Genomic DNA, 18,139 nt, shown 5'->3' with positions numbered 1-18,139 from the left:
CCAGCCTGGCCCTACCCCTTCCCGTATCCCATGACTCTGCCCTATCCCGGATATCCACTACCCCTTCCCCAAGCCACTCCCCAGGTCCCGGTCATGCCCAGTCCGACACAGTCTGCTCCGGATGTGCCCACATCCAACATGGCCGCCACTTCTTCCCTTAACCCTAATACAATACCCTTTCCGGCCACTAATATGGCGGCCCCCAGTACAGCCCTGATGCCGGTAATTCCCGGTGACTACCTATCCCCCGGTTATGACTCGCTAGCCACCCCCGCATCTGGGACCCCCGCTCATCCTCCGGTCCTGTCACCTTACCCGGGCCCTGCACGAAAGAAAGCTCAGATCATAGAATTAGATGAGAGAGATGAGGATAGTTCATCCCAGGACTCGTCGGAGGCTGCAGGAGCCACTGCAGGAGCCTCAACTCATCGTTCCATCGATGATCCCTTTGGACACAAGGGCCGGGGTGAACGGACCCCTCCTAAATATGTTGCCTTTAACCCCACTCAAGCTAGCGCATTAATGAAATCGCTCCCCGACCCAGAAAAACAGCCTATGCCTTTTTACCGAGGGATAGTTCAAATTCAAAAGACCTATTCCGCCGCATGGCGTGATTTGCTGAGCATTTGTGCTATTAAAGCAGGGGATGCATACTGGCAGAGCATGGCCCGTCACCTCAGTACAGATCTACTTTCCAGTGATGTTGATTACCCCTCCGGGGTAACCTTTTGCACCCAATTAAGAGAATGGGCTAAAGACAAACTTGCGGATCAGGCTGCTGGCCTCACTGATGTTATTCAAGACAAAGGAGAATCAGTAGAAAGGTTCCATGCAAGACTGTATCAAATGTTTACAGATTTGGGATTTGATCTTACAGACAAAATTCATTCACAAATGCTGTCAGGTGCGTTTGTCCAAGGTGTTAAAGACTCTATACGTAAGGGAATCATTGCTGCACGCCCTGAATATAAGGTTGTTCCCCTGGATACCCTGCTTCTAGTTGCTAGAGGTTTGGAATCTGTTCAGACCCCAAGGAGATCCAATCCAGCTCCCCTCATGGTGGCCCGCGCTACCCCCATCACCTCTGGCACCAAGGGAGTCAAGTTAGAGGATGTAATTTGTTTTAATTGTGGAGCTCAGGGACACTACAGAAGTGACTGCCCGGAACCTATAAGGGAACCAGGGGCACCCAAAAAGTTCTCCAAGCCTGCCCCAGGCCCCAAGACCGTGAAAAAGGTTCCAATTGTTGAAGAACCGGATGATTAGGAAACTGGCAAGCCTGTGTCTGTAACCCCTGTAATGGCAGTGTCTACAGGGGATAAAGGGGGGCCACTTGCCACAGTGACTTTGCCCATTGAAGGCCACCCCACCACATTTCTTGTTGACACAGGTGCAGCCCGTAGTGTTCTGCGAGAACAAGACCTGCCAGACCCATCTTTTCTGTCAAATATCGATGTCTCTTGTGTTGGAGTGGATGGCCAGCCGAGACATAGCCCTTTAACAACTCCACTACGAGTTGGTTCTAGCCTGCTCGCTCGCTTTGTAGTATCCTCCACATGCCCGATTAACCTGTTAGGTGCTGATGTTCTCTCACGCCTGCAAGCATCCATCACCTTTACCCCAGATGGGCAGGTAGAAATGTTTACACCTCTATCTGCATCAGACACCTCAGCCCTGTGCTCCTTGCCTCTGATGCTGCATTTAGAAAAGCCCCGTGAGGAAGCAGCAGAATTAAGGTCTAATTTCCCAGAGGAATTAAAAACACAGGTGCCCGCCAAGTTATGGTCCTCAGGCCCAGAGGACATAGGTCACCTAAATGTTCCCCCTGTGGTGGTGAAGCTCATTCCAGGAGCTAAGTTGCCAAGAAAACCACAATATCCATTAAAACCAGCACAGTCTGCTGCAATTTCTGTCCACATCAAGGCACTCTTGGAGAAGGGTGCCCTGGTGAAATGTAAATCTGAATGCAACACCCCGTTATTTCCTGTGAAAAAGAAAACTCCAAAGGGTGAGCCAGATAAGTACAGGATGGTTCAGGATCTCTGTGCTGTTAACGAAGCTACCGTCCTGGACACCCCTCTTGTACCAAATCCCCATACTCTGCTCTCTGGAGTCCCACCATCTGCAAAATTCTTCACAGTTATTGACCTGGCCAATGCCTTTTTCAGTGTCCCACTGGACCCATCCTGTCAATACCTGTTTGCTTTCACTCATGAGATGCAACAGTATACCTGGACTGTCATGCCCCAAGGGGCACAAAATTCTCCAAGTCAATTTGCAAAGGCCATGGGTACCATCCTTGACCCATGGCAAGCCGAGCACCCAGAAGTTGTTCTGCTCCAGTATGTGGATGATTTGTTACTCTGTGGAGCTGATATACCCACTACTGAAAATTGCTCAATTAGTCTCCTTTGCTATTTGGCAGAACAAGGATGCAAAGCTTCACTCATCAAGCTACAATTCTGTCGATCTTCAGTGATCTTCCTTGGACATTGCCTATCTCAAGGTACCAGACATCTTACTCGGGACCGGGTAAGAGCTGTTCTGGACATTCCACCTCCAAGGACTTCAAAGTCTCTTCATGCCTTCCTAGGCCTCATTTCCTACTGTAGAGCATGGATCCCAGAAGCCTCTCTGCTTATGCAACCTCTCTATGATGCTCTTAAGTCTGACCCGTTCTGTCTGACCAATGAAGCTCTGGACAATTTCGGTGCTTTAAAACGTGCCATTGCTTCTGCTCCTGCCTTGGGCCTACCTGACTACTCCAAACCCTTCAAATTATTTGTCTCTGAAAGACAAGGCCACGCAACAGGAGTTCTCACCCAAACGAATGACTTAAGAGGCCGCCAGAGGCCTATTGGATATTTCTCATGTCAACTAGACATTGTGGCCAGAGGGACTCCTTCCTGTCTCAGGGCTGTTTTTGCCGCAAGAGAGCTCATTGAAAGAACCTCGGACCTGGTCCTTGGCCACCCTCTGGTTGTTTTGGCCCCTCATGACATTTCTGCTATTATCAACCAAGTCCAGCTCAAGCACGTGTCTCCAGCCAGACACCTGCGACTACAGTGTCATCTTCTTTTGCCTGACAACATTTCCATCCAAAGATGTCAAGTGCTTAATCCGTCCACTCTTCTTCCACTCCCTGAGGGGGGTATCTATTACGGATTTATCACAGATGAAACCTACATCTACCTGCTCTGTGGATGTATCAAGAAAGTCATGCATCCACATTTGTCATTTTATGAAGATGAGACACCTCTTTGTGAAGGCCCGGATTACGCCTTCTGTACCATGTGGTACAAGCCAAACATTACTCCCGAACCTTGCTATGAAGATGAGCTTTACCACTGGACCGATGTAAAGCTCACTGCACAAGACTTCTATTGTGACTCTGAAGGTAATAGCATGGTCTTGGTCCAGCTACCTCAACAACTTAACTACCTCTACCGCCATTGGGATACCGCTATCCCACATATTCCTGTTACCAAGTTGAAGACAAGGTCATGGAATGATCTTGGGCCCATGGCAAAACTATGGGCCTGTCAGGGTACCTGAGGCCTCTACCTCTAAGGGAGGTAGAGACTTGGTGGTGTATCCGTCCAGGCGAGCTGTTTCCTCCGTTCCTCGCGGTTCATCCAGTCACTTAAACACCGGCCGCGAGGAATCCACGTCCTTTTCTAGCAGGACGCTCAATACGTGACGTCATGACGCTAGCACGAGCAATCTGTCACTCAAGTGTCCGATATCCAATCGGTACTTGTCAGAGGCGTGATTTCCATCCAGAGCCAGGGTATTTAAGCTTACTCCTTACTTCAGCTCATTGCCCTGTCGTGGTTCTAGCTTGTCTAGTCACTCAGTGCTCTGGTATTCTAGTTTGCTCCATTGGTTTTGACTCGGCTCGTTGTACTACCCTGTTTCTCTGTTATCCCTTGACCCGGCTTGTCTCTCGCTTATCTGTCTTCTCGTTCCCTCGACCTCGGCTTGCCTCTGACTATTCTTTACTCTCGGTACGTTAGTCCGGCCATTCTAAGGCCCGGTATACGTACCTTTCCACTCTTTGTACTCTGCGTGTTGGATCCCTGTCCCGATCCTGACATTACGACAGGGCCAATGGATCCTGCAGGTACAAACAGTCAGCTTGGTTCTTCGGATCCCAGGTTTGACGCCATGGAACATAGGATGGATCAGATGGCTTTGGCACTACAGGCACTTTTGTCTCGTGCTAGTAATCCACCTGAGGAGACACGTACTCCTTCTATCTCTCCTGCAGTCTCAGGTCTAGAGGTAGCCACTGTAGGTGCTTCTTCCCGTATTACCCCACCAGTACGTTATGGCGGGTCACCGGAGAAGTGTCGTGGCTTTCTAAACCAGATTAGCATCCATTTCGAACTACAACCCCGCTCTTATCCTACAGATAGAGCAAAGGTTGGATTTATTATTACTCTGCTCATTGAAAAAGCTTTGAGATGGGCCAATCCTTTATGGGAGAATGATAATCCACTCGTCTATAATTATAATGCCTTTGTAGCTGCGTTTAGAAGAACTTTTGACCCTCCTGGCAGAAAGGTCAATGCAGCTAGATTAATGTTGCGCCTTAAACAGGACAATCGAACACTTGTGGATTATGCACTAGAGTTCAGATCCTTGGCGGCAGAAGTTAAGTGGAACGAACAGGCTTATATAGATGTGTTTCTGAATGGGTTATCAGATGTAATTCTTGACGAGGTCGCTACTAGAGAACTCCCTGAAAATTTGGAGGATTTAATTTCTTTTATATCTCGTATTGATGAACGCTTAAGAGAGAGGCAGAACACTCGAGATAGGACCCGTAGACCCTCCTTTAAACTAGCGCCTACCTTTCAAATCTCTGAGTTCGAAGACTTACGTATTCCTGAACCTATGCAGATAGGCAGTACTCATCTCACTGAAAGGGAGAAACAGTACAGGAGAAGGGAGGGTTTATGTATGTATTGTGGAGTCAGGGGTCATTTACGCCTAAATTGTCCCAATCGTTCGGGAAACGCTCGCACCTAAGTTCCTCTAGAGGACAGGCCTTGGGTGTTTCTACTTTGTCCTCTATTCACAACTACAAGGAGCTCAGGCTTGTGTTACCCGTTTCTTTAAAGTGGGAGAAGGGAGTAGTTAAGACTATGGCACTAATCGATTCTGGAGCTGCTGAGAGCTTTATAGATCAGGGTTTTGCTGCCAAGCATGCTATTCCATCCCAGTTAAAAGAGACACCTCTGGCTGTTGAGGCCATCGATGGTAGACCGTTACTTGAGCCTGTTATTTTTCATGAGACCATACCGATTAACTTGACTGTTGGCATCCTGCATAAAGAGGATATATCCTTGATGCTCATTTCTTCTCCGTCTATTCCCATAGTTCTGGGGTACTCCTGGCTGAGGAGACACAACCCTATTATTAATTGGGAATCAGGGGAGATAGTTTCGTGGGGAGAGAATTGTCAAGAAAAATGCTTGCGGAAGGTCTTACCTCTTGGATTAACTAATACATCGAATACCTCTGACAATCCTACAGATACACAAATTCCGTCTCAGTATCTAGATTTAAAGGCAGTATTTGACAAAAAGAAAGCCGATACCTTACCCCCACACAGGTCCTTTGATTGCAAAATTAACCTACTCCCTGGTACCATGCCTCCCAGAGGTCATGTATACCCATTATCTATAAAGGAGAACTCAGTCCTAGAGGAATATATTCACGAAAATTTAGACAAGGGATTCATCAGGAGGTCCTCCTCCCCTGCCGGGGCTGGATTTTTTTTTGTTAAAAAGAAAGATGGTTCTTTGAGACCTTGTATTGATTATCGAGGCTTGAATAAGATAACCATTAAAAATGCCTACCCGATTCCCTTGATCACCGAACTCTTCGATCGTTTGAAGGGCTCTACAATTTTCACCAAGTTAGACCTCAGAGGGGCATATAACTTGGTGAGAATCCAGCAGGGACATGAGTGGATGACGGCATTCAATACTCGATATGGCCACTATGAATATACTGTCATGCCTTTTGGGTTATGCAATGCGCCAGCAGTATTCCAAGATCTGATTAATGAGGTTCTTAGGGAATTTCAGCAAGAGTGCGTCATTGTATACCTAGATGATATACTCATTCATTCTAGTGACATTGAGATTCATCACAAACAAGTCAGGAGGGTTTTGCACAAGCTTCTCCAGCATGGCTTGTACTGCAAGTTGGAGAAATGTAGCTTTGATCAAACCCAGGTAACCTTTCTCGGCTATGTGATCTCTGGGGAGGGATTTAAGATGGATCCGGATAAGCTCCAATCCATTCTAGAGTGGCCTTTACCCACAGGTCTTAAAGCCATACAGAGATTTATTGGTTTTTCCAATTATTATAGGCGCTTTATTAAGGGCTATTCTTCCATTATTGCACCCATCACTAACATGACCAAACAGGGGGCTGACACTAAGAATTGGACTACTGAAGCTTTCCTTGCGTTCAAGACTCTCAAGGAGCTTTTCGCTTCCGCTCCAATTTTAGTTCACCCTGACACTTCTCTGCCATTTTTGCTCGAGGTAGACGCATCAGAGACTGGTTTAGGTGCTGTTCTATCTCAAAGGTTGGGTGTTGATAAACCATTACATCCATGTGGATTTTTCTCTAAAAAATTGACCGGTACTGAAAGCAGGTATGACATTGGTGACAGAGAATTACTAGCGGTTATCAAGGCTTTGAAAGAATGGAGACATTTATTGGAAGGTACATTACATCCTGTTACCATCCTGACTGACCACAAAAACTTGTCCTATATCGGAGAGGCCAAGCGTCTGTCCTCCAGGCAGGCTCGTTGGTCGTTGTTTCTTACCCATTTCAATTACGTTCTGACTTACAGACCTGGGTCAAAGAATTCTAAAGCCGATGCGCTATCTCGCCAATATGAACCCTCTGCTTCAGTTGAACCACTTTTGTCTTCCATTGTACCCAAATGCAATATTATTGCTAATACCAGTCTCAAAATTCATTCCCCGCTACTTGACCAGATCTTGAAGTCACAACATCTAGCTCCCGGAAACACTCCTGAGGGAAGAAACTTTGTTCCCCCTGAACTTCAACTGGAGCTCTTACAATGTTTTCATGAAAGTAAAATAGCTGGTCATCCTGGTATTCGCAAGACGTACTCTCTGATATCCAAGGATTTCTGGTGGCCTTCACTTCGTAAGGATATTGAGGAGTTCGTTGCAGCTTGTGAGACTTGTGCCAAGACTAAACTATCTCATGCATCCCCATGTGGCCTGTTACACCCCTTGGACATTCCTGAGAAACCTTGGTCCTGTTTGTCCATTGACTTTATCGTTGATTTGCCTGCTTCCAAAAGACAGACTGTTATCCTCACGGTGGTGGATAGATTTACCAAGATGGCCCATTTCGTGCCACTACCTAAACTTCCGACTTCTCCTGAATTGGCGGAGATTTTTGCGAGAGAAGTTTTTCGTCTACATGGGATCCCTTCAGAGATTGTTTCTGATAGAGGTTCTCAATTTGTCTCACGTTTCTGGAGATCCTTTTGTTCTCAAATGGGCATCAAATTGAACTTTTCCTCTGCCTATCACCCTCAGTCTAACGGAGCTGCTGAACGTACTAATCAAAAAATCGAACAGTATCTGCGTTGCTTTGTTTCCGAACACCAGGACGATTGGGTCGGTCTGATTCCTTGGGCGGAGTTCGCACACAATAACCTTGTTTGCGATTCAACTCGCTCTAGCCCTTTCTTCATGAACTATGGCTTTCATCCTTCGATTTTTCCTTCGGTTTCCTCTTCTCAGGGGATACCGTCGGTTGATGATCATGTCGCCAACCTGAAGAAATTATGGGACCAGACTCGACAAATTCTATTACATAGTTCCTCGCTGTTCAAGAAACACGCTGACAAACATAGAAGAGCGGCTCCTGTTTTTGTTCCTGGGGATAGGGTATGGTTGAGTACTAAGAATATTCGCCTAAAAGTTCCGTCCATGAAATTTGCTCCTCGTTACATAGGCCCTTACAGGGTTCTCACTCGTATCAATCCGGTTGCGTATCGCCTTGCTCTGCCACCTGCCTTACGCATTCCTAACTCTTTTCATGTCTCCTTGTTGAAACCCCTCATTTGCAACAAATTCTCCTCTAAGGTCTCCTCGCCTCGTCCTGTTCAGGTGGAGGGTCGGGAGGAGTACGAGGTCAACTCCATCATTGACTCCAGAATTTCAAGGGGAAAATTGCAATATCTGGTCAACTGGAAGGGATATGGTCCTGAGGAGAGGAGTTGGGTACCTCAGGAGGACGTCCATGCTTCTCGCCTTCGCAGAGCATTTCACCTTCGCTTCCCATCTCGCCCCGGTTCATTCCGCCCGGTGGGCGTATCTGAGAGGGGGGGTACTGTCAGGGTACCTGAGGCCTCTACCTCTAAGGGAGGTAGAGACTTGGTGGTGTATCCGTCCAGGCGAGCTGTTTCCTCCGTTCCTCGCGGTTCATCCAGTCACTTAAACACCGGCCGCGAGGAATCCACGTCCTTTTCTAGCAGGACGCTCAATACGTGACGTCATGACGCTAGCACGAGCAATCTGTCACTCAAGTGTCCGATATCCAATCGGTACTTGTCAGAGGCGTGATTTCCATCCAGAGCCAGGGTATTTAAGCTTACTCCTTACTTCAGCTCATTGCCCTGTCGTGGTTCTAGCTTGTCTAGTCACTCAGTGCTCTGGTATTCTAGTTTGCTCCATTGGTTTTGACTCGGCTCGTTGTACTACCCTGTTTCTCTGTTATCCCTTGACCCGGCTTGTCTCTCGCTTATCTGTCTTCTCGTTCCCTCGACCTCGGCTTGCCTCTGACTATTCTTTACTCTCGGTACGTTAGTCCGGCCATTCTAAGGCCCGGTATACGTACCTTTCCACTCTTTGTACTCTGCGTGTTGGATCCCTGTCCCGATCCTGACAGGGCCACCATGAATGAAGAACAGCTACAGGAAAATGGTATTGCCAAATACCCAACAACTGACCTTCTGGAAGCATGGCCACGCCATTTCCTGGAAAATGAATTTCAAGACCTGGTCATAAAGAATGATTATGACCCAGAAACACCTCATGACTGTTTTGAACAGATGAAAATGGAAACAGTGCACTTACCAACTGTGCATGAGAATCCATTACCAGATCCGGATTTTACCCTGTTTGTGGATGGATCAAGATATGCCGATGAAGGAGGAACATATCACACAGGATATGCCGTAACCACAACAGACGAAGTCATCAAATCATCATCCTTACCGCCAGCAATGTCTGCGCAAGAAGCTGAATTACAGGCTCTGACTTCAGCATGCAAAATTTCCGAAGGAAAACGTGCCAACATTTATACAGATTCAAGATATGCTCTGGGTGTGGCACATGACTTCGGCCTAATTTGGAAGACACGAGGATTTCTTACCACCGCCGGTACACCAGTCAAACACAGCACTGCAATCAAGGAGCTAATGGATGCCCTCCTACTTCCCGAAGAAGTGGCCGTTTTGAAAGTCAAGGCCCATGGGAAATTGGATACAGATGAAGCAAAGGGCAACCATTTAGCTGATCAGGCTGCTAAGCTAGCGGCCAGGGATCTGCAGGAAGTGGATGAAGAAGTGTCCGGACAAGAAGAAGAAGAAGTCCCTGTTTTTGCTCTGCAAACTCTTCCTACTGATTTGCGAATTTTACAAGAACAGCAAGCTGCAGTCACTCCTGAAGAAATCCAGAAATGGAAAAACAAAGGAGCTGTCCAAAAGGACGGAATATATTACAACAACTTCAAATTTTGTCTTCCCAGAAATTTGTATCCAGCAGTTGTCCAATGGGCACATGGGCCTGCACACCTGTCAAAAGAATTGATGGCCGCCCTCATACAGAAGTATTATGAAGCACCTGGAATCACAACATTGATCAATAGCTTCTGCAAGGCCTGTGTCATTTGTGCAAAATGCAATCCAGGAAGACCAGTTAAAGTACCTGCGAAACACCTGGCAAAGCCCATGTACCCCTTCCAGCGGATTCAAATTGACCACATCCAAATGCCCAAGAGTGGGCCCCATGAATATGCACTAGTAATAGTGGACATGTTCTCAGGCTGGCCAGAAGCCTACCCAGTGGCCAATATCACTGCAAAAACAACCGCAAGGCGCCTACTTACAGATATTGTATGTAGATTCGGACTCCCAGAAGTCATTGAGAGTGATCAAGGCCCAGCCTTTACAGCAACTGTGACTAAAGAAATTTGGACTGCCCTAGGGGTGACTCTAGCCTTCCATACCCCTTACCACCCACAAAGTAGTGGTAAAGTGGAGCGCATGAATGGCACCCTAAAAACCAGAATGTTAAAAATGTCACAAGAAACAAAGATGCCCTGGCCAGAAAGCCTACCAATAGCTTTATTTAGTGTTAGACACACACCTAGAGGGAAGCATTCACTGTCCCCATATGAGGTTCTATTTGGGACAGCACCCAGACTAGGTTGTTATTATCCACAGCAGTTGCAACTCCAATCAGATGTTTTAGTAGACTATGTAACTGAACTTGCAAGTGTCCTAAACAAAATACATGCCCAAGTTTTCTCTTCAATTCCAGATCCCGAATTGGATACAGGTTCTCATAACCTACTTCCCGGAGATTGGGTCCTGGTCAAGAAGTTTGTGCGGAAAAATACCCTAGAACCAAGATTTGACGGTCCATTCCAAGTTCTCCTGATTACCGCAACCTCCGTCAAATTGGCCGGTAGGCCAAATTGGATCCACGCTTCCCACTGCAAGAAATCTCCTGCCCCAGAGGAAGCGAATATCGCACAAACATGTATCTCTGGTACATCTTCTCCTTAATTAGCCTTATGAAGGCCCAGCAAGTAGCCATTACCAAAGACATTAGTGGGTACACCTTCTGGTATAATTCATCGTGCACCCAGGTGGCTACTTATACCTTTGACTACTGTGATATTGTAGAATGCCCATTTCCCACACCACAAATCCAGAGCATCTATAGAGATATCCCTCATTCGAAAGACCCATATGTTTGTGTAGTTGACAAGCAATGGGGGCACAATTGTGACCATTGGGGGGCGGCGGGATGGAATGCCGGGCCTGCCTGGGGTTACAAACCAAAAAGTGCCGTATCTAAAGTAGATGATCATGGTAGATCCCTCCTCCAGAGGATGACTTTGAGAAAGCCTGGGGGGAGTACACCAATGAAATTAATTCTTAACATTGAGCATCCAAGCCCAACAGATGCAGACCAGTATGTGATGGGAATGTATTGGAAAAAGGGTTCCTATAAAAAGTTAGGGCATTTCTACCTTAAAGATATGTGCAACTCTTCTGAGTGGCAGGGGGCCACCCATATGGTCCCTAACCCATTAAAACCTCATATCCAGACCTTTCAAGACATGATGGCCATTGCTAACCCCACTTTTGAAGATACCATGGCCGCTGAAACAGGTTTTAATGATGTAAATCTATGGTTAGAATGGATGAAATACAATGCTAATAAGCATAATAGAACTGCATGTTATGTGTGTGGCGGTGCCCGGCCTCACCTGGGTACCGTGCCTTTAATCCTACCAGTAGATATAGAAGAATGTGTTTTAAGCCTTTTTGCCTATCACTATAATTTTAACAGGTCCATATGTATTGCATGGACAAAGGAGTATCCTCTCCTAACCCAGGTTGTCAAACCCCCAGATGGTATTACAATATATAAAGGTAATTACACTTGCTATGCCATGGACGATGGGATTGGTAAATTTGTGGGTAACTTTCCCGAAGGATATTGTGCTACATATCGAACTGTTCCTGTACGTTTACTGCAGCATCACTCTAGGTCATTAGGAGATATTTACTGGTTGTGTGGGGATTTACAGTTAAAGGGACACTCCAGGCACCCAGACCACTTCAGCTCATTGGAGTGGTCTGGGTGCCAACTCCCACTACCCTTAACCCTGCAAGTGTAATTATTGCAGTTTTTTTAAAACTGCAATATTTACCTTGCAGGGTTAAGTCCTCCCCTAGTGGCTGTCTACTAGACAGCCACTAGAGGACACTTCCTGCTTCATAGCACAGGTTTTCTGTGCTAGAGCGTCGCTGGACGTCCTCACGCTGTGTGAGGACCTCCAGCGTCGCTCTATTCCCCATAGGGAAGCATTGAAATTCATTTTCAATGCTTTCCTATGGGGTGCGCTAATGCGCATGCGCGGCATTGCCGCGCATGCGCATTAGGTCTCCTCGGCCGGCGGGCGAGATCAGTCTCGCCCACCGGCCGACGTAACCAGAAGGAGGAGCGGCGGGGGAGGAGGAAGCAGCGACGTGGGACCTGTCGCTGCCCCTGGTAAGTGACTGAAGGGGTTTTCACCCCTTCAGTAACCGGGGATTGGTGGGTGGGAGGGAGAGGGACCCTCCAGTGCCTGAAAAACGGATCGTTTTTCTGGCACTGGAGTTTCCCTTTAAGATCCAGAATGGACACAGAGTGGTGGGGGGAGTGTACTTTGACTAAGGCCATTATGCCTATACACATCATCTCTGACACACACCTCAACACCCATGAGCCCAGCCACACTAAGGTTAAACGTGAAGCCCCAGTAAAAGGAAGTTTTGACCCTCACATTTACATTGATGCCATTGGGGTGCCTAGGGGGGTACCCAATGAGTTTAAAGCAAGAGATGAGGTTGCTGTAGGATTTGAATCAATTTTTACCATAGTTACCGCAAACAAGAATTTAAACTGGATAAATTATATTTATTACAACCAACAGCGTTTTGTTAATTACACCAGAGACGCCCTCCAGGGGTTGGCCGAACAGCTGCAGGCCACATCCCAAATGACTTTTCAGAATAGAATGGCCCCAGATATGATCTTAGCCGAGAAAGGAGGGGTTTGTAAAATTTTGCCCGACACCATGACATGTTGTACATATATCCCAGAAAATACAGGCCCTAATGGTAAAGTTACATTAGCCATAGAAAAATTAAATGACCTGTCTGAAGAGTTAAAAAGGAATTCTGGGATAAAAGATCCCTGGGAAAGATGGTTTGGTTGGATGACAGGATGGCAAAAGGCTTTAATGCAGATTGGTATGGCTATACTAATTTTTCTTTTTATCTTTGCTCTTCTCTTTTGTTGTATCCTCCCATGTCTGAGAAAATCCCTCATGAAGACTGTTGACCAAGCGGCACCCACTTTCACCCATCTCGAAGTTGATGACCAAGAATCCCAAGGCATCAATTCACCCTGTCTGCCGCTGCAAACATTCCCTTTTGTTGATAAAGTGCAGGAATTCTAGGAAGGGACTAGCTTAGGGACAGCATCTGTCAGTGAATGGTAAAGACCCCGTGCGGAGAAGTGGTGGGTTAGCTGCCATGGGATACCCGTGGGTGTGAAGTGTTCGAGAGCCATACTGATGGATGAGTTAGCCTATTAGGGTCAGCTCTAGGGACAGACTTGCACTTTGCATTAACACCTAGCTAGCGGCCACGGGGTTTCTGTGCCTTTGGGTTAACACGTCTTCTGATACTAACATAATAAAGTTTTATCTCTTAGAATCTAACATTTCATAGGGGGGACTGATGTGGAATTATTAAAAATTACTATTGTACTTGTATTGAATTATTGTACTAACTCCATTTTAACTTTATACTGTGACTTCCTCCTCCATTTTGTCCCCCTAACCTGACTCTTGCAATCCTCCATTTTGTCCTCATGACTTAACTTGTTCATTTTAAAACTACATTACGTGACTGAACTTCCCAACCCAATTAGTACAGTAGACAAAGACTGTGTTTTCCTACAAGGACAAATACCAGGAGGTGCTGGTTACTCCTTAAGACTTGCTGGCTACTCCTTAGAATTTGTAAGATAGTATAGTTTGAAGGCCACAGAACACAGTAGTAATGAAATGTTCTATTCATAAGAGACCTTGCACCTGGACATAAAGCCTGATATCAGTGACCGTGTAAAATGACGCTTAGGACCCCCTTATCCCCACCCGTGTCCAGAATAATCCCACCTCTGATGGGTGGGCACGGGACTAACCTTTTTTATTTTTGAACCAATAGGTAAGACACTAACACCGACACTTAACAATTAATCCAATTGATGGTGTTTATTTGCTGATATTCTAATAATCAATGATGACGCAAAATGCCTCTTAAAAGGGCCTGCGCGCCCGCTTTTTCTTCACTTGCCAATAAACTTTCTCGAAGTTATTTTAACCTGAACCTTGTGTGTCAGACTTAATTACTTCAGCGTATATACGCAATTTAATTTTACTGATTTGGACAGGAACAGATAGACATTTGAACATTTTGGTTTACTTTCAAAAAGTACCATAACAGTTGCACTCCAGTTCTGAGACCATATTCTTAACCTTCCTCTCTATCTGAAAGGGATTTTTTTCCTTTAACCCCTTAAGGACACATGACATGTGTGACATGTCATGATTCCCTTTTATTCGAGAAGTTTGGTCCTTAAGGGGTTAAGGTTATTTTCTATTTTCACCTCCATCATGTAGCATGGCCCAGCTACTGCCCAGGGTAGAGGAGCTTTTGTAATCTCTCTCCGGTCTAACTGGAAGCAGTTCAGTGCTCTCAGTGTGCACTTCCTGTCAGACAAGGTAGGGATACAGAAGCGACTCTGTCCTGGTCCGCGGTTCAGCCATGCTACATGTAGTGACTGGTAGGAGGCGATTGCTGTGCGGTGTACTCCTCTTCATATTTATAATATTAGAGTGTTACCCCATGCATCCGCCTTAGCTTACCTCTTCTGATGATATCAAGACAATACACTTGGAGGCAGCAGAGAGGTAAGGAGCAGTGTCGGGTGGATCCAGGGTCATCTTTAACGTGGGGAAAACGGTGCAGCTGCCCCGGGCCCAGTTACTCTTAGGGGGCCAAAGCAGCTGCCCCGTGGGCCATGCTGCCCTCAACAATTTTTTCCCCATGGGGATGCTGGCCCGCACATTAAGGAGGCCACCGGGTGGGTATTGTAAGCAGGGGCTTACAAACAGGATAGGTTCAAGGTGCTTGGTGGCTTCTCAGATGGAATTCTCATGCTGCTGCCACTGACATTTTCTTCAAGATATGAAAAAAGAAGAGGTAAACAATATTCTTTATTATTCTTGCATTCACCCGCTCATATAAATAAATGTGTGTGCATGCATGTGTGTGTGAGTATATGCTTGTGTATGGATATGTGTTTTTTTTTCTGAAATTTAAAAACAATGCACTTACCAGGGGTAGGCCCCACCATTGCTCATGGTTGACATTTACTGGGTATGTAGCGGACAATTTAATGATGTTCTGTAGAACATCACAAATCTTGCCATGGCCCTTGTGTCCTTATACTAATGAAGCTCCCCCTCCCCTCCCCTCCTCTCCCCTGTCCGCAGGCACCGTGCAGGCAGCCGGCAGGGGAGGGAGGAAGAGAAGACCCGGGAGCTCAGCCTGCAGCTCCTCTGGGTCCTTCTTGCGCGAGCACAGATCGTTGCCGCGGTTACCACGGCAACGTTACGGCTCTTGCGAGAGTAAACTCTAGACCTGGAGCTACGAGCTAGAGTTCACTCTCAACACTGTGACCACCAGGGATTCCTGGTGGTCGCAGTGGTAAGAGTGAACTCTAGCCCCATAAACACACTGCCCCCACACACACACCATACACATTCACACACTACCCCCACACACCACACACATTCACATACTACCCCCCATACACACACACTGCCCCCACACACACCATACACATTTACACACATTGCCTCACACACACACACATACACTGCCCACCCATACACACACAGCCCCCCATACTAACATTGCCACACACATACACAGCCCCCTCAAACACACATTGCCCCACACACCCTACACATTCACACACTACGCCCCCTCACACGTACTGAACCTTTCACACACATTGCACCACTGCTCCTATACCCTACTACAGCCTCATATCCCAGCAGACCCCAGGTAAGTTGTCAAACTGTTCTTAAACGGTTTGACTACTTACTCTGGGAGGGGGGCCCGGCCCTCCTAGCACCATAACCACTACACAGAGCAGTAGTGGTTATTGTGCATGGATTATTTCCCACATGCCCACATTTCCCAGCCCACATGCCAGCCAGCCAGCCCACAGGCCGACCAGCCAGCCCACAGGCTGGCCAGTAGCCAGCCAGCCCACAGGCCACCAGTTAGCCCACAGGCCAGTAGCCAGCCCACAGGCCTACAGCCAGCAAGCCCACAGCCTGCCAGCCGCAGCCAGCAAGCTACAGCCTGCCAGCCAGCAAGCCACAGCCTGCCAGCCAGCAAGCCACAGCCAGCAAGCCACAGCCTGCCAGCCGCAGCCAGCAAGCCCACAGCCTGCCAGCCGCAGCCAGCAAGCCCACAGCCTGCCGGCAGTAGCCAGCAAGCCCACAGCCTGCCAGCAAGCCCACAGCCTGCCAGCTGCAGCCAGTAAGCCCACAGCCTTCCAGCAAGCCCACAGACTGCCAGCCAGCAACAGTAATTAAGGTAAGAGGAGCCAACTTGGCCTAGGTATCAGCGAGCTATGTTGTGTTGCTATATTGTGAATAGGAAGGAGTGTTGGAGAGACCCCCCTCCAGGCCCCGTTAGTCTCCATTGTAGTCTCTAATGGGACCTGGAGGAAATTCTTTCTAACACACTCTCTAAAGGACACTGAGATAGCCTCTGCTAGAATGACCCCCCCCACTCCATGGCCTATTAGCCCTCAATTGTAGTCTCTACTGGGGCCTGGAGGCGACTGTTTCCAGCAGGGACGCTGAGATGGCCTCTGTTAGAAAGACCCCCTTCCAAGCCTATTAGACTCCATTGTAATCATTAATGGGGCCTGGAGGGGATTCTTTCTAACACACTCTCTAAAGGACACTGAGATAGCCTCTGCTAGAAAGACCCCCCTCCATGGCCCATTAGCCCTCAATTGTAGTCTCTACTGGGGCCTCGAAGGGATTATTGCACTTTTGTTCCTTGTGTCTAAAGATTGTGTAGGGTGTGGCTGGAGGTGGTGCATGGAGGCGGGACAAGAGTGGTGCTTGCAATGGAGTATGGGTGGGGCCTGTAAGGGGGCCCTTGATTTATTTTGCACGGGGGCCCTGAGGGTTCTCAGTCCGTCCCTGGCTATACCCAGGCCTGGAATACACATGCTGCCCACATGCAGAGAGTTGGAAGGATCGGTAGTACAGGCGCGGTGCAGGGCACCTGTGCACCCTCAGGCATCAAGCATAAGAGGTGGAACTAAAAACTATACCCAGGTATAACCTGGCTGCTGGTTGCAAGTCAAACTGCCACCTTTTGTTGCATAGGAACCCTAAGTTACATAACATGAGCTGCTATCTGCAGGGTGAGTCAGTATGTGGAGGGTCTCGGGCTCTGTCCTGGGATAATCCTCTCAGTCTGGGAGCCGGGTCAATCAGGTCTGCAGCTGTGCCCTGTGGTTGCAGTGGCATGGGAGGCAATTTCAGTCCACTGAAAAGCTTTGCTAGATCTTCCCCTGCCAACAGGACCAGCACTGAGTCACCATGGGGCACCACTAGAGCTCCAGATGCGCCCCATCGATACCTGATGCTGTGGTCTCTCAGGGTTTTCGTAATCGGCTGGAATCTTCTCTGCTCCAACAACACTTCAAATGGTAGGTCATCAAAGATTTTAATCTGTTCTCCACAGCAACAGTGGGGTGGTTTCTGGAGCGTGTCAGGAGGGATGTTTTGACTGATATGTCCTGCGTAACCACTATGGTGAATGCCGACACTCTTGGTGACACTTCACTCTCTCCCCGCACTCCCAGTGCCTCGGCCACTTTATTAGCCTAGTCCATCAGGACCTCTGGGTTCACAGATTCCGGCACCCATTGAGCCCTATGTTTCTCCTGCGGTGTCTGGCCTCCAGTGATGCAACTGATCTGGTAAGTCTCTGTATTTGCAGGGACATGGTGTCTATTTGGTTTCGGCTCTCGGTCAGCAGGCCATCTCGCTCTCCCTCTCGGGATTCCACTTCCCCTATGCGGTGGGTCAGGGTGCCAATTTCCATCTGCTACCCCGCGAGGGTTTTATATAAACTCTCTATTTAGTACATACATTTTTACACCTTAAGAGTTTCTAG

Source organism: Pelobates fuscus, chromosome 1 (assembly GCF_036172605.1).
Source record: "Pelobates fuscus isolate aPelFus1 chromosome 1, aPelFus1.pri, whole genome shotgun sequence".
Lineage (NCBI taxonomy): Eukaryota > Metazoa > Chordata > Amphibia > Anura > Pelobatidae > Pelobates > Pelobates fuscus.
The sequence above is the reverse complement of the archived record's forward strand: the minus strand, read 5'-3'. Positions refer to the sequence as shown.